Below are 25359 nucleotides of genomic sequence, written 5' to 3' on the forward strand. Positions count from 1 at the left end.
TCTATGAAGTCAAAAAATACATATAATATAGTTTACTTTCCTAATACAAAGTGTGTCAAAATAAACAATATGTGTCATAAAAACACAATCTAAAGGTGCAAAAAAGACCTAATCTATCTAATCTATAGTCTTCTTTACTCCATGCAAAGAGGACTCAGATGGATCATCTTGTGTACTATGAGGTGTCTCATTATGTGGGACACCCTATGAGGTAGATAGATTATCTTGTGTAACATGAGGTGTCTCATCATGTACATGCTTAATTGCAATGGGTTTCAAAATCTAGCTTGCAAATAAATAAATATTCACTACATAATACAAATAATACCACATGAGATTGGTGTCCCTTTGTAACAAGAGGAGGTGCACTCTGAAAGCTATCAAATGTGACAGTGGTGAGGTTTTGTAATTTACAATACATACATTTTTAAAATTTGATAAAGAGCATAATGAACTAGATGTATGCACATAAATCACAATAATGACCTCAAAGGATGATGTAGGTACCTCCATCTATCTTAGTTTTTTACTCTCAACAACACTCATGGTGACATAGTCCTAAAACTATCGATACATAAACATTGAGTCAAAATTATATATAAATGAATTACAAAGTACATAAACTAAAAAGCTCATAATTTACACTACATTTTTTATAAACTATAAAAAGATATATATTATACCTGAGTGGTAGCCAATGTCATAGATGTGTCTAAAGATATGCTAAAAAGCTCATAATTTACACTACATTTTTTATAAACTATAAAAAGATATATATTATACCTGAGTGGTAGCCAATGTCATAGATGTGTCTAAAGATATGCTACCATGATGATCATTGGCTCTCAAATAGTCAAAAGATGGAGTAAAAACTAAACTATATTGTGGCCTATATGGATAAGTATGATCTGTCTCTTATTTGTAAAACCAAAACACATAAAATTTACATGAATCAAAGTTGAAGATTATAAGTTAATAACAATGTGTACATAAAAATAGTACAAATTATTTTTCTTGATTCAAAAGTTCATATCATAGGTATTTGAGGTTATGCCTCAATGGTCAATGGATCAAGACCTATATAAACATCAAACTGTGTAGCAGACAACAATCCCTACAAAATTAGATAAAAAGAACATATGAGCACATGTTATTATATTTGAGTTAGAATGTACATTATTTAGAGTGTAATTCAAAGTGCATACCGTATGAGAGATGCCAATGTCTGTAGGTCATGAAAAATAAACTATACTACCTCCTAGGATGAACAATATCATCCATCCTCTATTATTTCAAAATCAACATACATTAATATGGTTAATACAATTACACATGTATGTAGAAAGTAAATAGTTATGTAATTTATTTAAATTTTAATTAAAAATTTACCTATGGCTCTTGACTATCTCCAAGCTCTCTTGCAAAAGGTCAACAAATGATGACACATCAATATCATCACTACCATCACCATGGGCAGTGTATGTGTCATCATCAAAATTAGCACCCTCAGCATAATGGTCATCATGTGTTGCATCAACATCACTCTGGGGACCTCTGCATATATCTCCACAACTAGTAAAAATGTATCCAAGTGGATGAATATCTCTCACCTGTGTCCATACTCTACTAAATTGACTGAAAGGGCACTCAATGAAGTAAGAGCAGAGGACACTGCTCGATGATGGTGTGGTGTTGGGACAACTAGTGTAGGAAGAGGTACAAGAGGCTGAGGCCATATGTGATTACTCATATTATCGCTTGGCTTTTCCCTAGGCCTATCCTAAGGCATCCTTCCACCAACCCCTTGAAATGATCTAATATCAAAATAATTGGGTTTCAAACCCAATTCAAATTCAGCCCATAGTTTCCTAAGGAAGTACATGGGCATGTCTTTATTTGCATGTGGTGGATGGTCAAATACCATCCACCACCACTCCCAAAAGTGTGTTGATATACGTGGATGTGTGCACCATCTAATAGAAATATGAGGCTTCCTCTCGCTAATTTCAAGACCTGTCTTAGGGTTTATAAAATATCTTGTAAAATGTCATTTATTTATTTTGAGCTTATGGACCTCTCTATAGGATAGGCCATTGGAATAAAAGGCATGCATATTTTGCCTCCATAATCTAAAGCTATCGATACCACAATCCAAATGCCTAACAGAGTGAGCAACACCTTGCATACTATCTACAAGGTCTTCGAAGTAGATGGGGTGGACAGGGGTGTGCCTCACACTTAATGGCCTAAATATCACACATGAGGTTGTGTCTCATGCTCTCCCTTAAATCCTTTGAGGTACATGCTAAAGGAGGACTAGGTGGTCATGGAGGTGGAGGTGGAGATGGAGGGGGTGGAGGTAGGGGAGGAGGAGGGGGTGGGGGTGAGTCCGTTGAATATAATCTACATGTATGTTTAAACAACATAAAAAATCACAAAATTACTATTTAATGAAACAATTCTAAAATATCAGTTATATAAATGCACAGATCTTTAAAACCATATCAATTATATATAAAAAGTTAAACACTTAAGTAAACTGTAATGTTAAGGCTAATTAAACATTATACCAAATTTAAACTTGATCATAAAATAATACTCCAAAAATATATATTAATAAATCAACTTAAATGTGAATTCTAAAAATATCTTATATAAATATGTTTATGATTATGCCTTAGCAAATTTGTACGATTAAGGTTCAATGTTAAAACAATTAGGATTGAACATATAAATAAGATTGTGGTTTGGGTTAGGATTTAGGGTTATCTATTTACAATTAGGGTAGAGTAATTAACATTATGATTGAGGCACAAAATATAAGATTTAGGATTAGCATTATGATTGGGATTGAAATTAGAATAAGTGTTTAAAAATTAGGGTTTACAAATTTTAGGATCACATGCTAGCTTTAAGGATTACAATTTTTAATTATGGTTAATCTATTGGGATAATTTAGTGTTTATTAATTTAGATTTTAGAATTTAGGGCAATTGTTGAGTAATTAGGGTCTACCATTTATAATCATGCTTTGGCATTTAGAATTAGGGCAAGGGTAAAGATTATGGTATGGGTTTATATCATTAAATTAGAAATATGATTAGGATTAAATGGTATGCATTTTTTCAAGAAATTTAATACAAGTTTTTAACATTTATATATTTAAATGTTTAGCATTATGCTTTAAAGTATTTACGACTAAGGTTTAATATTAAAACAATTAGGATAAATAACATAAATAAGATTGTGATTTGGGTTAGGACTTATAGTTAACCATTTAAAATTATGGTACAAAGCAATTAACATTATGATTGGGGCACAAAATATAAGATTTAGGATTAGCATTATGATTGGGATTAAAATTAGAATAAGTGTTTAAAAATTAGGGTTTACAAATTTTAGGATCACATGCCAACTTTAAGGATTATGATTTTTAATTATGGTTAATCTATTGGGATAATTTAGTGTTTATTAATTTAGATTTTAGCATTTAAGGAAATTGTTGAGTAATTAGGGTCTACCATTTATAATCATGGTTTGGCATTTAGAATTAGGGAAAGGGTAAAGATTATGGTATGGGTTTATATCATTAAATTAGAAATATGATTAGGATTATATGGTATGCATTTTTCAGGAAATTTAATACACGTGTTTAACATTTATATATTTGAATGTTTAGGGTTATGCTTTAAAGTATTTATGACTAAGGTTTAATATTAAAACAATTAGGATAAATAACATAAATAAGATTTTGGTTTGGGTTAGGACTTAAAGTTGTTCATTTAAAATTAGGGTACAAAGTAATTAACATTATGATTGGGGCACAAAATATACCATAAATTAATTCAATTACCATAAACCTTATGATTAGGATACTATGAATTAATTTTCCATAAAGCTTGATATACCATTTAAAGCTTAATTTATAGTTAGGATACCATAAATTAATTGTCAAATTATACCATAAATTAATTTAATTACCATAAAGCTTAATATACCATTAGGTTTAATATTAAAATAATTAGGATTATGGTTATGATTGGGATAATTTAGTGTTTAGTAATTTAGATTTTAGCTCATTTAGGGCAATTATGGAGAAATTAGGGTCTGCCATTTATAAAAATGGTTTGGCATTTAGAATTAGGGCTAGGGTAAAGATATTATGGTATGGGTTTACACCATTAAATTAGAAATATGATTAGGATTATGGTATGTATTTTCTAGAAAATTTAATATGGGTGTTTAAAATTTATATTTAAATATTTAGGATTATGCTTTAGCATTTACAATTAAGGTTCAATATTAAAACAACTAGGATTTTACATAAATAAGAGTCTGGTTTGGGTTAGAATTTAGGGTAGAGTAAATTTACAAACATTTAATGATTGGGGCACAAAAAATAAGATTTAGGATTACAGCTACTATTTCAAGACTTATCATGTTTAAGATTAGGCATTAGAATTTAGAATTATGGTTTAGATTTTGAATAAGGATTGAAATGGATGATAATTTAAGATTATATAGTTTAACACTTATAATTCTAGTGTTTAAAAATTAGGATTAGAATTAGGGCTTACATTTTAGGATCACATGCTAGCTTTAAGGATTGCAATTTTTAATTATGGTTAGGATTAAGATTACTTTCCATTATGGGTATTGTTATGGTTACCTAGCTAGGGATCAAGTGTGAGGTTTAAGATTTGAAGTTACAATTAGAATAAGGGTTTAACATTTAGGATTAAGTTTATTAATTATTTGGGTTAGGTTTCTCAATTTTAATTATATAATTTGGTTAAAATTGTAATCAGTGTTTGGCTTAGGCTTAGAATTATGGTGAGAGTGAGATTTTACATCAAGGTTAATACTATGTTTATGGTAAGTGTGTAGTTTTATTAAAAAATATATGGTCATCAAATTATTGAAAATTTTGTTGTAAAATTTATCTAACTAAATAATGAAATGATAAATGGATATGATGGTCCAAATAATTTGGTGTAGGGGATTTAAAATTAAATTTTATTTGGAAGGGAAACATTACTTACTGAAAATAACAAATGGAATTTAAGAGTTTGTCTATGTTTAAATGTCATAATTAGGGCTAAGGTTCTGTTAAGGATAAATAGTTATGTATGATTGCTTAGGATTAGAGATTTAGTTAATGTTAGGATTAAAGGGTTGAGCTTACAATTAGAGTTACATGAATCTATGATTTAGAGTTAAAATTATGGTTTTAAGGTAAGGGAACACATTAAATACTTAGTTTTATGTTTAGGGTTTAGATTAAATTATTGCATAGTTATGGTTAAGTTGAGGTTAGACTTAGGAATATAGTTAGTTTTAATTTTTTTGTTATATCTTTTACAAAAAAATTTATAATTAATTACTATTTAGTTGAAATAAATCTAAAATATCAATGTAATTACATGTTTAAACAATCTAATTTACATCTACCTAATCACTCAACATTGTAATTTTTATCAAATACATCGAAACATGTAAAATAATAATTTTAAATGAACATCTAAAAAAAAAATGAACATATTCGAAACTATTTAAATGAAGCTCGATACAATAATCTAAAGAGAAAACTATTAACAATGGATATTTACAATTTTACATATTAGAAGTGAAAAAAAAAATAATAAATTGATGAAATTATAAAACGTAAAACTAAAAACAATGAAATAAAATAGTAGAAAATAAAGTAAAATACCTAGTACACTAAAAAAAGCAATAGGGGTTTAGTATAAATCCGAAAATGGGCTCCCGTTTCTTTGCTAAAATTTGGCTCCCATTTTACACTCCAATAAAAATGACCAAAAATGCCAAAAAAATGGGTTCTATAGTTTTCCAAAATCAAGTAACCGATTTTTAAAACACACTTCGGGCACCCAATCCATATTCAAAAATCAGGTACCCAATTTTTGAATATGGATCAAGTGCCCAAACCATAATGGGTACCCAATTTGTTAAAATCAGGTACCTATTTCTGGAAAGGTCTCATTTCACAGAAATGACTTCCGCGGAATTGCGACCCAACTTTGTGCTATTACCCTTTTAATGAATAATATATTGATATCAATTTTCATTATGTCAATATTATCATACTAATATATTATATTATTATTTATTATTATCACACTATTAATATTTTATCCAAATAATATTAAAATCATAGTGTTGATTTAATATACTACATATAATAATTTATCAATTAATATATTAAATTGTATGATAAGTGATTATTTATTCTTTTATTATTAAATTTATTTTCTCAAAGCCATTATATTATAGTATGAAGGGAGAGAAAAGATCGAGTAACACCAAAATGTCTTTCAAAGATGCCTACAAGTTTTTTTTGGAAGTGGGTAATAATCTTTTGAGATTGCAATTGGGTAATAGGGAGTAGTTGTGTCACATTTGGAAAATTGGGGTGAAGATCCTCATTAAGTTTGTGACTTGAAGGTATAAATGTTTTCACTCTCACCCTTTTCTCATGTTGAATCTTTTTGGACGGATGCAAAATTATGTTTTATATTTTCTGTTTTCTCTTTTCTTTCCCTATCTATTGAAATGTCTAAACTTAAGGGCAGCCTTCCCCCTTACTAGAGCTTTTTATTTAGGCTTTTCAAATTTTGTGTAAACCTCATTCTTTAGAATTCCCCTAGTTTAACTATTGAATTATATAAACTTGAGTTTCCCCTATTTTGTCACATGTCAAGCATTCTAGGACCCAAAAATTACCCCTCAAAATTCCCCTATTTTGGGTACTAGAGTCCTAAAATGTAAAGCTAAACATAGAAATGATGATTATTCTGAACAACTTGGAATCTATTGAAGTCTCTGATGATTCAACTAGAGGATTTTCTTGAGAGACAAAATCTAGCTAGTCCCTAGACCAATCCACCCTACTACTCTTCTCTCAATCCATCCAATATTCCTTTGTTACCCCCTTCCCTAAGATGAATTTGGGCTACCCTAGGGACCTTAAAATTATTTTCTCTAGCTCTCCTTCCCTTCAACATAGACTAGAGGATGATGGTTTTGAGTTAGAGGCTTTAGCCTTCCACTCTAATGAGATGGTTATTTCTTACAATAGGCTAAATGTGGTTACAAGGTGGTCTATGTTTTTACTCAATATATCTCATATTATAATTAATATTTTAGAATCCCCTTTAGAGGCATAATAGATAGTAGAGTATTGGACCATTGGGAGATGGGATGATGCTTTTTGGGAAGTTCATAAAGACCCTGGGGATAAATTGCATAATTGGGACTCATTAGAGTAACATGTTTCTTGGATTCTTTCTATGATTCCTATAGATGAGGATATGTCAAAGATTATTAATGCTTTAGGGTCTACTAAGGTATCTTATGAGAAGCATTGTAAACAACTCAAAAAGTTAGTGTCCTTGTGAAATTATATGGAGAAGAGGATGTAGTCTGTCATTGGTAGGATTAAGGAAAATCTTGAGAAAAGGATGCTAAAATGGAAAAAAAAGGATGAAGATTTAAGTAAGGAGAAAGTGCTATAGAAGAATTCTAAATAGGTTTCTAGGCTAGGAGATGTCACTACTTCCAATTCTACTAAACAAAATTTTTTTTGAATAAGCTTAAGGAGTTGGATAGGTAGTTTTGGATGTTGGGGGTATAATGTTTAGTTTTGGTAGGTTTCTATGGTTGGGTTTCTAGTGTTTGGGGCTAATTCTATTTTTTGTTGGTTTTTTGTTCATGGTCTTTGACTAACTAGTTTATGGTTGTTGATAATTTGTTGTTGGTTTGTGGCTAGTTTCACCAGTCATTCTTCCCTAGTTTAGTAGCATTATGGCTTAAGTTTTCAGTTAATGTTGGTTCTGCTTATGTATGGTATCCTGGATTGTGAATCTATTTCTACCTATCTTTGAACTTGATGTTATTTTTGTTAAGGATTTGGGCCCTTACTCATGTTTCTTGATCAAAATATTATTTATCATCATTTTTCCATCCTTCATAATGATGATAATGATAGATATGTTGAAGAGAAAATATGAATTTATTTTTGTAAATCTTATTATCCTTGTATTTTCCATCATTATGATCCCAGTGATAGAGCAGTTGTGATTAAAAAATATTGATATATATAGACTTACATAATTGAATCTATAATAAATGCAATTAGTCTATATAGTAACATAATTAATATTATTTCTCTTAGAATTAAAATTCTTATGAAAGTTTTTAATAATTTTTTGAAATGATGGTTGCATCTATATATGACTCTAATGGATTGATTCTACATTATGTGTTGACCTTGTATTGTGATATTTTGTTTACAATTTTAGGGCCCTCTCACTCCTATCTTAATTTTTTAAAAACATGCATAAATATAATATGTATTAAATATAGATAACTATGTTGGCCGAGTGACAACATTTTTTAGTTTGTGAAGAAATCTTGATTTCCAACTAACACAATTGAATTCTTAGAACATGGAAAGTGTATTGAAGATAAGGATGGATGGCATAGAGCATTTAATTTGAGGGAAACCATGTTTGAGTTTTTCTATGCATGGATTAAAAGAGAATTTTGGAGAAGTTTCTATAAGAGAAAGGAGGAAACAAAAAGATGGAAGGATTTGATGAATCTGACCAAACCCTAAGATCTATGGTGATGTTTAAGAAAAAAATGATCAGAACTACCTATTTAAGGAGGCATAAGGGTGACCTAATCAAGGTGAACAAGTAGATGTTTATTGATGCTATTGACTAGAAAACTTAAGCAGGAGGCTGAGAAGAGTTATGAAGAGTGAAATGTGATCCCTTGATGGATTACCAAGAAGAAGAGGTGATAATGGAGGTCAATTAGTGGATTAGCATATGAGCTACATTGTGAGTTGTATTTGCAAGGTGAGTTATATTTATTAGATTGACCTATTGTTACTTTCTAACCATTGCATCAATTTGAAATTCGTTAATCAAGGTTGACCTAACAGTCATTTCTAAATCCTTTAATCAAGGTGACATTCTAATGGAATGTTTTAAATCCCTCGAACAAGGCCACTCCCAACAAGGTGACTAAATCCTTTTAACAAAGTCACATTTAATAGTTTGTTTTGTAACCTCTAATAGGGTTGGCTCCTCATAGAGCTCACTTCATAAGAGTGAAAATTGGTAGCATGTTACTGGTGATTTTTCTCAAATTGGATTTCCACATTAAGTCCTAATGTCATAGTTTTATGGATGTTATCTAAGATTTTTTACAATTAATGTTTTACATTCTACAAGTTTGTTATTATTAGGAAAATGGATTGCAAGTTTTATGTTGTTGATTATTTTCTATAGAGATTGAGCTACTAAATGTTTAGATCTAAAGTATTTGAAGTGATTAAAATTTGAATTGGAACATCTGGACCTGAGGTTAATTGATTCACCCCCCAGTTATCATTAATCATTCTAACAAAATATCCTAGACAATATAACAACTATTGGACAATATGGATATTAATGTCTATATTAATGTTTTATATATATATATATATATATATATTAAAATAGCTAGCATCAAAATTATGATGCACTATTCATCATAATTACATTGAATACCTATCATAACATTTGACAAGGACACTAAACCCATAATGGTCACTTTCGTCATAGGTTTGGCATTCACATCAATGTTATGAGTAATTATTTCATTGGAAGTTTGACAAACATATGAACCTATAATCAAACAATCCATTACAATTTTAGTGTCCCTCATCATCATAATTCCAAGAATTTATCATCACTTTATCAATGAGGGTGAATGGACTTGGTGTTAATAAACTCTCATGTAGTCTTTATTTGAATTGTGATATTGTATTATTTGTTAGAACTTCCAACAACAAAAAATAGTGATGAGCATAGTTCTTCAGAATTATGACATTTGTTTTTCACAATTTTGATGAATGGTAATTGAAAATGGACATCAAAAGTATCAATGAAAACATTTTTATCTAATACATTTTGTCATGCCTAGTAGGACCTACTTCATAGGTCATTAACTCTCAAATTTTTTTTGAGTGTGTTTTGTGAGATTTTGAGGTAGTAGATTGAAGGATTTAATTTCAAGGTTTATCTTGCAAGGAGCTGAAAAAATACAAAAATAGCCTCCTAATCATGTTTTGGGCAACTAAGAAAAGTTTTTTGATATGAACTCTCTATATCTTAATTTATTATTTTCATTTGTGGAAGAGTCTAGGCCATGGTCATATGGATGACCAAGGGTTTTATTAAAAATTCCAATCCCCTTCTATAGCTTGTGATGAAGTGAGACCTAGGGTCTAGCCACCAACTTGTTAATGTTAGTGTTATTTTATCCTTGCAAATCCATAAAAAGGTAGTTTACAAAAACTAAGTAGAACATTTGCATATAATATCATTTTTTGATGATTCAAAAGGCATATGAAAGCTAGTTCTAAGATCTTTCTAGATTTGTATGAAAATTTTCTAGTTCTTCTCCAAAAATATGGTGAACACTTTTAAACTTGACCCTTCTTTCTAATCTTAAAATGCTCACAAGAAAACAAAATCAGTTTTCTATTAATTTTTAAAAAAAATCCAATCCCCTTCTATAGCTTGATATGATGTGGGACCTAGGGTCTAGCCACCAACTTCTTAATGTTAGTGTTATTTTATCCTGGCAAATCCATAAAAAGGTAGTTTACAAAAATTGAGTAGAACATTTGCATATAATATCATTTTTTGATGATTCAAAGGGCATATGAAAGCTAGTTCTAAGATCTTTCTAGATTTGCATGAAAATTTTCCAGTTCTTCTCCAAAAATATGGTGAACACTTTTAAAGTTGACCCTTCTTTGTAAACTTCAAATGCTCACAAGAAAAAAAAATCAGTTTTCTATTCATTTTTTTAAAAATATATCAAAAATATGCAAGGAATCTATTTTTTAAATTGCTTTTATCTTTACACAGTCTATTTGGAGAGTATCCTTCACATTTGAAAGTTGGGATTAAAGATAACCTTCACATGTGAGCTTGGGAATAAAAAGAATATGTATCTTTTAAATCCAAAATCACATATGTATTCTATCCTCTTGTGCCTCCAAGTGATCTTGAGTGCACAAAAAATATGTTGTCTTTTTTTATTTTTTAGGAGACCTAATTGGGGATTTGATCACCTCTGAGGATGACCTCAATTCCCTTGATTTGGAAGAGCATAAATATTGGGAGGTGAAACCAAAAACACCTCTCCTAGTATTAGAATATGTCTCTCTTAACTAAGCCCCAAATATCATTTTTACTTTGGGAAATGAAGGTGGAGATTTGGGTTACTATCTCATCCCATTTGTATGACATTATTATCCGTCATCTATGGATTTGGGCCTCAATTACCTTTTGTTTATTGAGTACATCCTCTAGTTGAGCTTGTAAATCCTACTTGAAGCCTAGATAGGATACTTGGTGTATTTGATACAGCTGAATATTAACAACCTTCCCCATGTGTAGCTAAAAGAGGACACACCATCCAAATTAAGTTTTAGAAGTTTTATTTGTACATGATTTCATTGCATATTTTGCATTTTAAACTCAAAAAACCAAAAAATGACATAAAACTTCAAAAATCATGAAATTTGAAACTGCCAAAAACATTACAAAAGGTTTTTTTTTAGAAGTCTTGTTTAAGTCTACTTAGTCAAGATTTCTAGATCACGTCTTCTATCTATCAACTTTATTATTGTTTAGGGGGGAAAGGGAGACAATTTAATAGGATTGTAGATCTCCCATTTTCTAGGCCACTAAGCCATCCAAATATGTATGTGAGGGAAAGAGGGAAGTCTCCAAATATGATTCCTCTTATAATCCAAATTAGATTAGCAAGAACCCAAAGGAAGAAGGCTTCCAATACTAAATTTCAATTATAAAGGGGAATACAAGGAAATGCACTCTTTGGCTGCTATAAGATAAGGTGTACATAAAATTTAACGAATTGCTTAAATAATGTAGATCTAGATGCTATGTGTATATAATTAATCCAATCAAAATATAGATCTAAGATATGGATATGAAAGGAAATAAAATATAAAAGACATGCCTTGAATTACACAGAGGAAGATGTATTTTAGCTCTAAAATTTGTGGATCTGAGCCTATTTCTGAACATCTAACTACTAACCTCAAATGAATCCATGAAAGGAACAAAACCTAGAAATCGTTTGTTAATATAGCACAAAAGACTAGGTCAACCTAAAGAAGGATGTCTTCCCACAAGTTGACGTAGTCCAATGAAACTATAAAAAAATCAAACCGACTTCTCCATAAAGCTTCCATGGAGTTATTTTTAGATCTACATGTGAAATGTTGGTATCCTACTCCTAGACATATAAAATGAAGGGTTTTTGTTGTTGGGTTGGATGAGGGCTTGCCTTGGTCGAGCCCTAGGTTAAGTAATTAACCATAAATTGAACTATAATTGATAAATGAAGTTCTTGCATGTAGTAGATCTGAATAATATCAAATGAGAGATAAAATTACCTTTGAAGATGCAATGGAATTTGATATGTCACTAGTATATTTTACCCCATTTTTAGACCAGAATTTTTGACCATCTAATAAAATGGGATAAAATTGGTCAAAATATGCAAGGAAACATATCTTTTTTAAAAAAATACATGCTTGTGTTCGTTGAAATTTTGACCAACACAGGCTTCATTATTTATACCTGTGCTGGTGAAAATTTTGACCAACACAGGCTCCATTATGTCAATATAAAAAAGCTCTTTTGTGTGCCCTAAATTCATTGTTATGCAAGCACCGAAAGACTTATGTGCTTATTTCCTACATTGCAAGTGACATTTTCCCAATTGAGTCTTGAATTTGGCCTGCGTTGGTGGAGGCAAGGTAAATAAATGTTTGAATCTCGTCTTTTGGTATTTTTCTTTCCTTTTGAAAGCTTTTTTGTTTTTAACCTATGTGTATTTTGCGGCGAGGACTACATGTCAATAGGGTTTGACAGCTTCAGTGCAAATGTCATGGTGGATGGGAGTACATTGAACCTTGGCCTTTGGGACACGGTAGGTTAGGGTTTTAGTTTCAACTTTATGGTGCCAACTTTGGTCAAGATTTGAGATAGAAGATATGATATTGGGAGCTATCCTAGTATAAATCTGGAGGAATTCTTTTCCCATCCAACTAATATTGTTTTCATAGAGCTCCACTTGGATTCCATTCAGCTTAGGGGTCTTTTCATTACTTAAATTCTGAATAGAATTATTTTCATCCATAGTTATATAGGTTTGTCAAGCATAGTTGTCTCTTTAGTAGGCACCCTTTTAGGAATGATTCCATTGAGTTTTTTCCTAGCATTTTCCATTTCTTGTCCAACATCTTTAGAAATGAATAGTTTATTCTATTAATTTTTTGAAATGATTGAAAGGATCATGAATGAAGAATAATGGAACTAGTAAAGAATGATTTGAATCATTGTTTTGTCATTGATGTCAAACTTGCTACTTGCAGGAATGACAATTGTTTGAGTGATCCAAGTACTATCAATTGGTTGATTGACAAGGAGGAGGCAATCAATAAGATGTAACTAGAGCACCTAGAGAAAGGTTGAAGGTATGATGTTGAAAAGAAGTATAAAGATCAGCTAAGCCATTGATGAAATAGTGTAGTGATGACATACTCTAAGACACAGAGAATGGACACACTAAGACACATCAAAGATGTAAGGTTTAACTAAGTTATTTGAGAGAGACGAGCAAATTCATAGTTGAAGCCGAGCAAGTTCAACTTCAGTGTGTGTCGAGCAAACCTTTAGGTGTCGAGTAGCAATATATTGTTCAGGTGCCAAGCATCAAAAAAAGGCAATGGATGTTGAGTAAGCCTTCAAGTGTCAAGAAAAGCAGAAATGCTATAGGTGCCAAGTGCCAGTAAAACAACAGTAGGAGCTGAGTAACACAGAAGGTATTGAGCATCAGTAAACCAATGATGGTGAGTCGCTACATTATTTGTTAAGTGAAAGATTTCCCAGATCAGTAATGATAAGTTTGTTACATTGAATTTTGTGAATTAGTTGGATGATAAGGATGATGAGTAGATGTCACAGAATTCTATGTAAACCATGAAAACCAATTCAAGGTGAATGTTGGTGGACTTATCATGAAGTTTCTAGAAGAAGCAATTTGGAGGGAAAACAATACCATTTTCTCAAGATCAAATCAAGATTTGAGCAGGAAATGAAGAACATAACTTCTTTATAAGGAGGTATAGGTTCAAGATCAAATAAGTGTGAGAGGGAGTTGGTCATAAGTTTGATCATGTGAAGAAGCCAAGTGAAGGCTAGTGTGAAGTGTTAAGAAGAGGACAGAGTGAGGAGTAAGTATAGAGCAACAAGACTCTGATTTGATCAAGTGGCCATAACATGAATTGGCATAAAAAGTAGAAGAACTCAAGGAGACAAATCTTGAAGGGTGAACAAGCTGTTAGCACTGCAAGGGAGAAAAGCCAAGCAAAGAAAGGAACTGAAGAGTGATCTAAAATATGCAAGGATAGGGTTGCAATATTTATCAGGTCAAAACCCTTCTAATACTCTTTTACCATTGTATTAGATATTGAAATCCTACATTGCTAGGTTAGCTTAATAGCTAGGTGGATAAGCCTCAGGAAAAGGATAGAAGATCCCCAAGAGAAGGATAAGAGATCCTTAGGAGAAGGATAGGAGATCCTTAGAGAGGGATAAAAGATTCTTTTCAGAAGGTAACTATAAATCCCATGGACTTGGGTGAGCCTAAAAACTCTATGTAAATCCTTTAACAAGGTGACATTCTAAGTTGAATGTTCTTAAGTCCTCGAACAGGGTGCACTCCTAACAAGATGTAGAAATCCTTTAACAAGGTCCCATCTGACAATGTGTAAAGCATTTGATAGGGCAGGCCTTTAATAGGGAAAACCATTAGAAGTGGTTGAAATCAATTACACAGTTATTTTGTGGGTGTCATCCCCACTCCAGTTTTACCTTCTTATTCCTGGAGGGTTTTTGGATCATCAAAATCCTTTGTGTTGTGTGGTGATGCATGATTACTTTTCATGATTGTTTATTGTTTAATTACATGCATGATCAAAAAGTAATAAGGATAGTACTTCTGATTCACCTTTTTTTTATTAGTAATTTTTATTGGACATTATTGGACCTTGAATAACTAATTCACCCCCCCTCCCAGTTATTCTAAATAATTCTAACAATTGGTATCAGAGCACACTACTGATTGTTTCAAGGTACTAGCAACAGGAAGACCAAGATGTCCAAAGGAGAAGTTGCCAAGCTAAACAGAGACACCTTTGTTGCATGGCAAACTCTGATGAAGCTACACCTCAAATCAACAGGTAACTATGCATAGACCTCAAACACAGTTGATCATGTAGACCCTACAGGACCCCTCACTGCAGATGACATGAGCAAGAAGAAGGAGTACAATCAAGCGATGTTAGATATTGCTTAAGCACTAAGCTATGTCGAGTATGATGACATCAAAGAATGTGGTACTACACATCAAATGTGGGAAACATTATCAAGAATCTATGGAGGTGACGATAATGTCAAGAGAGCCAAAAGAGAGAGCCTAAGAGGAAAGTTTGATGACATGAAAATGGAAGAAGGAGAGAATGTTGCTCAATATGGTGCAAGGATGAAGGAAGTAGTGCATACCATAAGAAGCCTAGGAGGATAGTTAGTAGAAGAAACAGTATGTAGAAAATACCTAAGAACTTTGCTTCCTATCTATGCTATAAGAGTATCAGCCATGCAAGAGCTAAGGTGTGTACCAGGAAATGCATTGTCATTTGAAGGAATAATTGGAAGACTCACTACCTTTGAGCTATCCAACTTTGACAAATACAAGCCAAAAAAATTTGAATTTGCATTCAAAGCCAAGATGACAATAAAAGACAATGAGGAGGTGCAAACAAAGAAAAAGAGTGGAAAAGGAAAGTATGTATCTAGTAACAGTAGCACTAATGAGCATTACTAGAAAGAAGATTTCACAGAGGAAGAGGAAAATTCAAAGGTAAGCTGCGAATCATTTGTTTCAACTGTAATGAAGTTGGTCACATTGCAGCCAGATGCACACAAAAGAAAAAGAACAAAAAGGAGGACAACAAGGACTACAGAGGTAAAGGCAAAAGATGCTACATTGTTGGAGAAGACTCTAATGAGAATGATGATGAAGTAGTCTATGTGGCTATGAAAGATGAATCGGATGAAGATGAAGCAACTGCCCTAGTACCCTACATGAAATAGAATAACAAATGGATCATAGACAATGGATGCTCTCATCACATGACTAGAGATAAAAGTAAGTTCATTTCCTTTACTCAATATGAAGGAAATAGTGTTAGATTTGGTAACAATGCGCCATGTTAGATCAAAGAGAAAGGTAGTATCAAGCTTACTGAAAAGATAACATGTGATAATGCATACTATTTTGAAGTCCTCAACTATAACTTGTTAAGTGTTTCATAGTTAAGCAACATAGGATGCAAGGTTGAATTTGAAAATAGAGTTGCCAAGATCTATGATTCCCAAGGAAGTCTATTAGGAAAAGGTGATCAGACTAGGAGTAATTTGTTCTACCTAGGCATAGAAGATGCTTCTTGTCTCATTGTTCAAACTGATGATGTATGGTTATGGCACAAGAGGCTATGTCATGTAAATTTTGACAATCTGATAAGCATCAGCAAAATGAAGAAAGTTAGAGGTCTACCAAAGTTGAAAAAGCCTGATAACACCATGTGCAAACAATGCCAACTAGGGAACATGACGAAGTCAACTTTCAAAAGCAAAACTTATACTTCTAATGAAGTATTAGAACTGGTTCATACTAACTTGTGTGGTCCTATTGAAGTGAAAAGATACAAAGGTGATAGATACATAATGCTATTTGTAGATGACTATTCAAGGATGATGACAATCAAGTTCCTAAAAAAAAATCAGATGCATTCCAAATGTTCAAATGGTACTTGGCTAGAGTTGAGAAAGAGACTAGGAAGAGCCTAAAATGTCTCAAATTTGATAGAGGAGGTGAATTCACATCAAGAGAATTTGAAAAATTATGCAATGAAAGAGGAATCAAAAGGCAAACATTGGCACCTAGGACTCCACCTCAGAATGGTATGGCAGAAATAAGGAATAAATCAATTATTGACCATGCTAGGACCTTAATGATGGAGAAAAATATTGCACTCAAGTACTGGAGAGAAGCTGTGAGTACTGCAGTCTACACACTCAATAGAGTTCAAGTCAAGAAAGGTACAAATGCAACACCTTTTGAATTATGGCATGGGCATTCTCCTAATGTAAAACATTTCAAAATATTTGGATACAAATGTTATATATATAACAAGTCTAGAAATGAAAAGTTTGATGCAAAGAGTGAGGAAGGCACATTTCTTGGTTATTCTACTAGAAGCAAAGCTTATAAGTGCTTGAATATTAATATTACCAAAGTAGTAGAAAGCACAAATGTGAAATTTGATGAGTTTGCAGAAGTTCAAAGTATTGAGAACACCAAGAAAGTAGAAGAATACAAGACCTTTGTATACTTTTATGAAGGTATACCTAATAATGGTGAAGTTGCAACTCAGAATGACAATCCGCAACAAAATCCAGCATTTGCCGAATCACAGACAGTGAGTGCCGAGCAGCAGACACATTCAGAAGCCAAGCTGCAGAATACAGAGAATGTTCATTCAGATTTTGAGAACTGTCAACAAGAAGAAAATGAAGAAATATTTGATGAAAATACACATGAAGGTTCAGATTCTGAAAGAGACAACATGCAAATAACGAAAGAACCAGTTTTGGCAAAGTATGTAAGAAGAAATCATCTTGTAGATCAAATTATTGGGAACAAAGAGGCAGGACCAATGACAAGGAATAGACTCAGAAGTGAGACATGTCTGCTCAGGAAAATAGAATAAAAAATAGTAAGTGAAGCCATAAAAGATGGTGACTGGTACAATGCTATGAAAGAAGAAATAGAACAAATTAAAAAAAAATGACATGGACCTTAGTCTCAAGACCAGCTGACAAAAATGTAATTGGAACTAAGTGGGTGTTTGGAAACAAGTTAGATGAGAATGGTAAAATCACAAGGAACAAGGCAAGACTAGTTTGTAAAGGGTATGCACAAGAAGAAAGACTAGACTATGGAGAAACTTTTGCTCCAGTTGCTGGAATGGAAGGAGTAAGGACTTTATTGGCATATGCAGCCTTCAAAGGATTTAAAGTCTATCAAATGGATGTTAAGTCCACATTTCTAAATGGTATACTTGAAGAGGAAGTCTACATAGAGAAACCAGAAGGATTTGTTGATGAATATAACAAAAATAAGGTATGGAAATTGCATAAGGCTCTATATGGATTAAAGCAAGCCCCTAGAGCATGGTATGAGAGACTTCGCAAATATCTAGTGCAAATAGGATTTGAAAGAATTGATGATAACAACAAAATGTACATCAAATCAAAACAAGGTATGGATATCCTTGCATATGAAATCTTTGTGGATGACATAGTTTTTGGGGGAAAGGAATCGCTTTGCAAAAGGTTTGCTAACAAAATCAAACATGAGTTTGAAATATCTATGTTTGGAGAAATCAAGTTCTTTGTTGGATTGCAAGTACATCAACTAAAACATGTCATATTCATAACACAATCAAAGTACATCAAATAGATACTTAGAACATTTGGATTGGAAGACTCCAAACCAATCAACACACCAATGGCAATAGGACATAAGCTATCCAAAAATGATGAATCAGTTGAAGTCAATCAAATAATGTACAGATCTATGATTGGAAAACTACAATATGTTGTACATAGTAGACAAAAAATAGCACTAGCAGTTGGAATAGTGGCTAGATTCTCTGCTAATCCTAAAGAAAATCATCTCATGGCAGTAAAAAGGATAATGAGGTATCTCAAAGGAACTGATGATTTTGGCCTATATTACAAAAAGAATGAAAAGTTTGAGCTCAATGCATACACAGAAATTGATTGGGGAGATAACATTGATGACATGAAAAGCACAAGTGGAGGAGCACTATTCTTAGGAAGAAGGCTAGTTACTTGGATTAGCAAGAAACAAACCTGCACATCTCAGTCCACTACAGAAGCAGAATATGTGGCAGTAGCAGCCACTTGCACAAACATTGTATGGCTTAAACATCTATTTAAAGGAATAAAAGAAGAGGTAACCAAACCTATGATACTGTATTGTGATAATACAAGTGCTATAAACATATCCAAGAATCCAGTAATGCATGCAAAAACCAAGCATATTGCAATCAAGTATCACAATGTAAGAGAATTGCTGAAAGAAAAACAAGTGAAGATGGAGTACATTCACACAAAGGAACAAATGATAGATATCTTCACCAAACCATTGCCCAAGGATACTTATGAATATCTTAGAGGCAAGTTGGGGGTAATGCCCCTAACTCAAGCAGTCTAAAGGACCAAAGAAGCTACCCTGCATCAACAGGAGTAGATCATTGAAATATCAATAGAATGATGCAAAGGATTACAATAGGAATAGAAATTCTAGATCAGTCACAAGCATGGTGACAGAGAGAGAAAACATGAAGATGCAAAGCTTATATTTAGCATATTGAAGATGCTATATCTTTGGCATTTATGTCAAAGAGGGAGATTTATGAGAAACTGATCTAATGAAAAGTCAAGAGGAAGATGTATGAGAACAGTAGTAAAGATGCACCAGTCAAGAGGAAGATATGAAATGACAACATGTTTTCTATTTGGTATCTAATTTTGGTGGTAACTAAGTTGATTAGCTCAATCAATTGATCAATTTGGTTTGTCATCAATGCCAAAGAGGGAGATTGCTAGAAATGATTGAAAGGATCATGAATGAAGAATAATAGAACTAGTAAATAATGTTTTCAATCATTGTTTTGTCATTGATGTCAAACTTGCTACTTGTAGGAATGACAATTGCTTGAGTGATCCAAGTACTATCAATTGGTTGATTGAGAAGGAGGAGGCAATCAATAAGATGTAACTAGAGCACCTAGAGAAAGGTTGAAGTTATGATGTTGAAAAGAAGTATAAGGATTAGCTAAGCCATTGATGAAATAGTGTATTGATGACATACTCTAAGACACAGAGAATGGACACACTAAGACACATCAAAGATGTAAGGTTTAACTAAGTTATTTGAGAGAGTCGAGCAAATTCATAGTTGAAGCCAAGCAAGTTCAACTTTAGTGTGTGCCAAGAAAACCTTTAGGTGCCGAGTAACACAGAATTGTTCAGGTGCTGAGCATCAGAAAAAGGTAATGGATGTCGAGTAAATCTTCAAGTGCTGAGCAAAGCAAAAATGCTATAGGTGTCGAGTGCCAGTAAAACAACAGTAGGAGCTGAGTAACATAGAAGGTGCCAAGCATCAGTAAACCAATGATGTTAAGTTGCTACATTATTTGTTAATTCAAAGATTTGCCAAATCAGTAACGATAAGTTTGTTACATTGAATTTTGTGAATTAGTTGGATGATAAGGATGATGAGTAGATGTCACAGAATTCTATGTAAACCATGCAAACCAATTCAAGGCGAATGTTGGTGGACTTATCATGAAGTTTCTAGAAGAAGCAATTTGGAGGGAAAACAATACCATTTTCTCAAGATCAAATCAAGATTTGAGTGGGAAATGGAGAACAAAACTTCTTTATAAGGAGCTACAGGTCAGAGATCAAATAAGTGTGAGAGAGAGTTGGTCATAAGTGTGATCATGCGAAGAAGCCAAGTGAAGGCAAGTGTGAAGTGTCAAGAAGAGGACACAGTGAAGAGTAAGTACAAAGCAACAAGACTCTAAGTTGATCAAGTGGCCATAACGTGCATTGGCATAATGAGTAGAAGAACTCAAGGAGACAGATCTTGAAGGGTGAACAAGTTGTCAGCACTGCAAGGGATAAAAGCTAAGCAAAGAAAGGAACTAAAGAGTGATCTGAAATATGCAGGATAGGGTTGCAATCTTTATCAGGTCAAAACCCTTCTAATACTCTCTTACCATTGTATTAGATATTGAAATCCTACATTGCTCGGTTAGCTTAACAGCTAGGTGAATAAGCTTCAAGAAAAGGATAGAAGATCCCCAGGAGAAGGATAAGAGATCCTTATGAGAAGGATAGGAGATCCTTCAAGAGGGATAAAAGATTCTTTTAAGAAGGTGACTATAAATCCATTGACTTGGGTGAGCCTAATAGCTCTATGTAAATCCTTTAACAGGGTGACATTCTAAGTTGAATGTTCTTAAGTCCTCTAAAAGGGTGCACTCCTAATAGGGTGTAGAAATCCTTTAACAAGATCACATCTGATAGTGTGTAAAGCCTTTAACAGGGCAGGCCTTTAATAGGGAAAACCATCAGAAATAGTTGAAATCAATTGCATAGTTATTTTGTGTGTGAAAGCCAGAAGAATTTCATCTTGGGAGTTAAGTTCTTTCTCTTCATTCCAAATAGACTCAATCCTCTCTCTAGCTTCTTTGTACTTTGGGGTGGATGTTATTTAGAAACTTTGCACTTAGATTTACAACTTAACAGTGGTAGTAATAAAGGGTAATGCAAGGTGAAGCCTCCAAATACTGGGCTGCCATGAATAGCTGCCTCCAAATTCCTCAATAATGATAACATAAAATTCAAAATTTCTTTTCTTGGAGGAATCATCATTACTAACAATTGCATATTAAATGCTAGAGTAATTTGGTTGTAAGAACAAGAAACTAACAACTCGCGAGGTGAATGAACAGGAAAATTAAATAAGAACAGAAGGATTGCATATTATATGGTAGTATAATAGATTAAAAATATGATTACTTTCATAATTTATGAAGTATAGATTCTTCACCAAACTTGACTCTTGGTCTACTTGAGAGGAGTTGCATCAACCCTAACGCATACTAGTATTGAGTAGGAACTGCAACTCTATCAAGATTTTCTATGTTCTTCAATTTTTTATTCACCATCTTTATTCAATTAAAATTTGGGCAATTTTGAATGCTGAGATCAGATTATGATTGGTCGACGCTTTCTTATCATGTGAGAAATTTGCATAGCATTTCAATCAATTTCAATTGGAGTGGAGAGATTCAAGGTAAGAAGGAAAAAAAATCTAGTGGAGATGCAAGGCATTGATTCCCGTACCTCTCGCATGCTAAGAGAGTGCTCTACCATTTGAGCTACATCCCCAGCTTTCTGTGACTTTATAAAGGAGAGGAAGGCAATGATGGTTTTGTGCAGCATAGGCACAAAACAATTTTTTTTAAAAGCCAAGTTTGGCATTATCTTTAATTGTTTGATTGAATGTGCCTAGCAGAGCCGCATTAATCCTTCCCTCTTGATGAAATTTGCATTTTTTTAGAGGATGAAGAGGCAGATAGTGAGTGTTGTAATGATCCCACATGCGTGAGAAGAGGTGATAGAACTAAGAGGGGGTAAGTACAAGTAGGAGGAGAAGAACATGTTCAAAGCATACTTACCTGGGCGGGGTCAATCGGTGATCAGGAAGGCCCATGGCCTAGGGAGAGCACCTTCATTACACATGAAGAAGGGGGCTCTGCCTAGCATCTCCCATTGTGGAGAGTGCATGTCATAATTTATGGCAGAGGGGGCTCGCGTTCACGTGGCCCCCAACAAAGAAGCTAAAAATAAGTTAATATATATTTGTTGGAATATTAATTGCAGTTGGTCATTTCTCCCTGGAGCCAAACGACCACCTACCTCCATGACAACTTGCAGAATGATCAAAAGAATTTGTTGCTTGGTAGGTGAGTTTTCAAATTTGCAAATGAGGGGGAAAACATTTTTTTGGTACAAGACAAAATGAAATGATCAAATTCATTCGACTAGACAAAGAGAGAGCAGAAGAAGTTGAAGTTGCAGAGCAAAGAGAAGTTGCAGAGAAAGTGATCAGCAGATCCAGTTTGTTGCAGGGATAGAGGAATTTTATTTTGTGACTATAGTTGCATGTGCTTCTTTGTGTCATCCTATAAGTTCATATTTTGTTGTTTGATTTCACCCGTTGAAGTAGGGATTACTCCAGGCATTGTAGTATGCAGCCATCAGAGCTATAAGTTTGAATTTTTTTTAGTTTAAAGTTTTAGGGTTACTTTAGGGTTTTTTGGTTGAAGCCGAATGCTCCCAGATTTTGTATTAGTTTGAATCAAAGTTGAATAGAAAGCAAGCAGGCATACTTGAATCTATTGCTCTTTCCTTTTTTGTTGCACTTGAGAAGTTTATTTTAAAGCTTTATGTTATGGCTCTCTAGTTTTTAATGGTGAAAGATATTCATGTTATAAAACTTCACTCGGTAAAGTTTTTTTGAAGTTTTATTTTGCAGTGGCTACCGAGTTCACTCGGTACCTCTTGTGGCTATCGAGTTCACTCAGCATCCACACTACCAAGCTCACTTGGTATCCAGTGTCTACTGAGTTGCTCTTCCTTTACCGAGCTCACTCGGCATCCATTACTGTCGAGTTATTTTTTCTTTCATTTACCGAGATCACTTGGTAAACTCTCCTGCCACTTGGTTTCTTTGGCTACCGAGTAAATATTGTCACTCGGTAATAGTTGTTGCTGAGCAACTTTTAGCATGGTAAAATTGATTTTAGGGTTGTGCAAGCAATTTTTAGGGTTTTTGGTGATTGAAATTTATTATTTCTCACATGGTATCAAAGCTTTGAGGCCCTAAATCCACAGTAAGTTAGGGCATTTTTTTTTTTTGGGATATTTGACATGGCAAGAGATGCAGGAAAGATATAGTAGTAGCCACCACCCTTCAATGGACAAAATTATGATACATGGGCAAAGAAAATGAAAATCATTATGGTTGCAAATGATTTATGGGAATTTGTAGTTAATGGGTTCAATGATGTGACAGATCCAAATTAGTATGCTATCCTCACAAATGCACAAAAGACTCATTTGAAAGAGTCAAGGAGGAAAGATGCAAAGGCATTAAGCCTTATTAAGGCAGCAATGACAGAGACAGTTTTTTCAAAGATTGTAGCAGTAAATTATGTAAAGGAAGCTTGGGATATCCTTGAGACAAACTTCAAGGGGACTGATAAAGTCCATATAGTAAAGCTACAGAATAAAAGGAGGGAATTTGAGAACCTTCAGATGAAGGAAAATGAATCAATTGCAGATTTAAGTTCAAGGACCTCCAATGTTATTAATCAACTGAAATCAAATGGAGAAGACTAACAAGAGCAAAGGATAGTGGAAAAGATATTGAGAAGTTTACCTCATAAATATGACAATTTGGTCATGACCATAGAAGAGGCAAAATACCTCATTGTTTTGACAATGGATGAGTTGATGGGTACTCTTCAAACCCATGAGCATAGGATCAATAGATCTACATCTTCTTCTTCCTAGGAGCAAGCATTCAAGGCTTAGTAAAATCCAAGAGGAATGGGGAGAGGAAGAAATGGCTCAGGCAGAAACTCTAGAGGCAGAGGTCGAGGAAATAGAGGACAAAGAAATGTTGCAGCGGAAAGCTCAGGAAGAGCAGATGGAGCAAGTAGCTCACAAAATACCTCAAGAGGAGGTAAGAAAAACTACAACTCAAATAGGAGTAATATAGAATGATACTACTATCATAAATTTGGGCATTATGCAAGTGAATGCTGGAAGAAGAAAAATGATCAGTCAAGACAAGCAAATGTGGCTGATGTGAATATGGGAAGTGGAAACAATGCCACTGCCTTCATCATGTTTAATGTTGGTGAAGAAGGAAGCCCTGAGGTTTGGTACCTAGATAGTGGATGTAGCAACCACATGAGTGGTAATGAAACCTTATTTTCATTCATTGATAAGAGTTTCAAATATGAGATTAAAATGGGTAATAATGGAACCCTACTAGTAGTGGGCAAAGGATCTATTATGGTCTGCACCAAGAAAGGTGAGAAGAAGGAAATATAAAATGTATATTTTGCCCTTGGTATGAAGCACAATTTGATGAGCATTGGTCAGCTCATTCAAAATGGATACAAAGTGCTGATGGAGAATGACACGTGTGTCATTTATGAAAAGGATGGGAGCAAGAACTTACTTGCAGCAGTTCAAATGACCAAGAACAAAATATTTCCCTTAAGGATTGAGACATGTTTCTCATCTCAAGTTGGTGCTGCACCTCCCACACAATCAGCTCTAAGGAGTGTGATTGAAGACCCCTCATGACTATGGCACCTTAGGTATGGTCATCTTGGCTATGCTGGTTTAAATTTGTTGTCAAATAAAATAATGGTAGAAGGTTTTCCACGTATAGGAAATTCATGTGACATGTGTGATGCTTGTATTTTGGGTAAGC

At 33.4% G+C, this 25359-nt stretch overlaps 1 non-coding gene across 1 annotated transcript; it reads left to right on the top strand.

Annotated features, from left to right (window-relative positions):
• The first annotated feature begins 22517 nt into the window (after nucleotides 1-22517).
• On the top strand, nucleotides 22518-22679 carry LOC149579788 (U1 spliceosomal RNA). The gene has a single exon (XR_016357741.1). It is a non-coding gene; the product is annotated as a U1 spliceosomal RNA (small nuclear RNA).
• The last annotated feature ends 2680 nt before the right edge of the window (nucleotides 22680-25359 follow it).

The sequence above is a fragment of the Cupressus sempervirens genome, chromosome 1 (genome assembly GCF_028749045.1).
Source record: "Cupressus sempervirens isolate cs-2001-9-10 chromosome 1, ASM2874904v1, whole genome shotgun sequence".
Classification (NCBI taxonomy): Eukaryota; Viridiplantae; Streptophyta; class Pinopsida; order Cupressales; family Cupressaceae; genus Cupressus; species Cupressus sempervirens.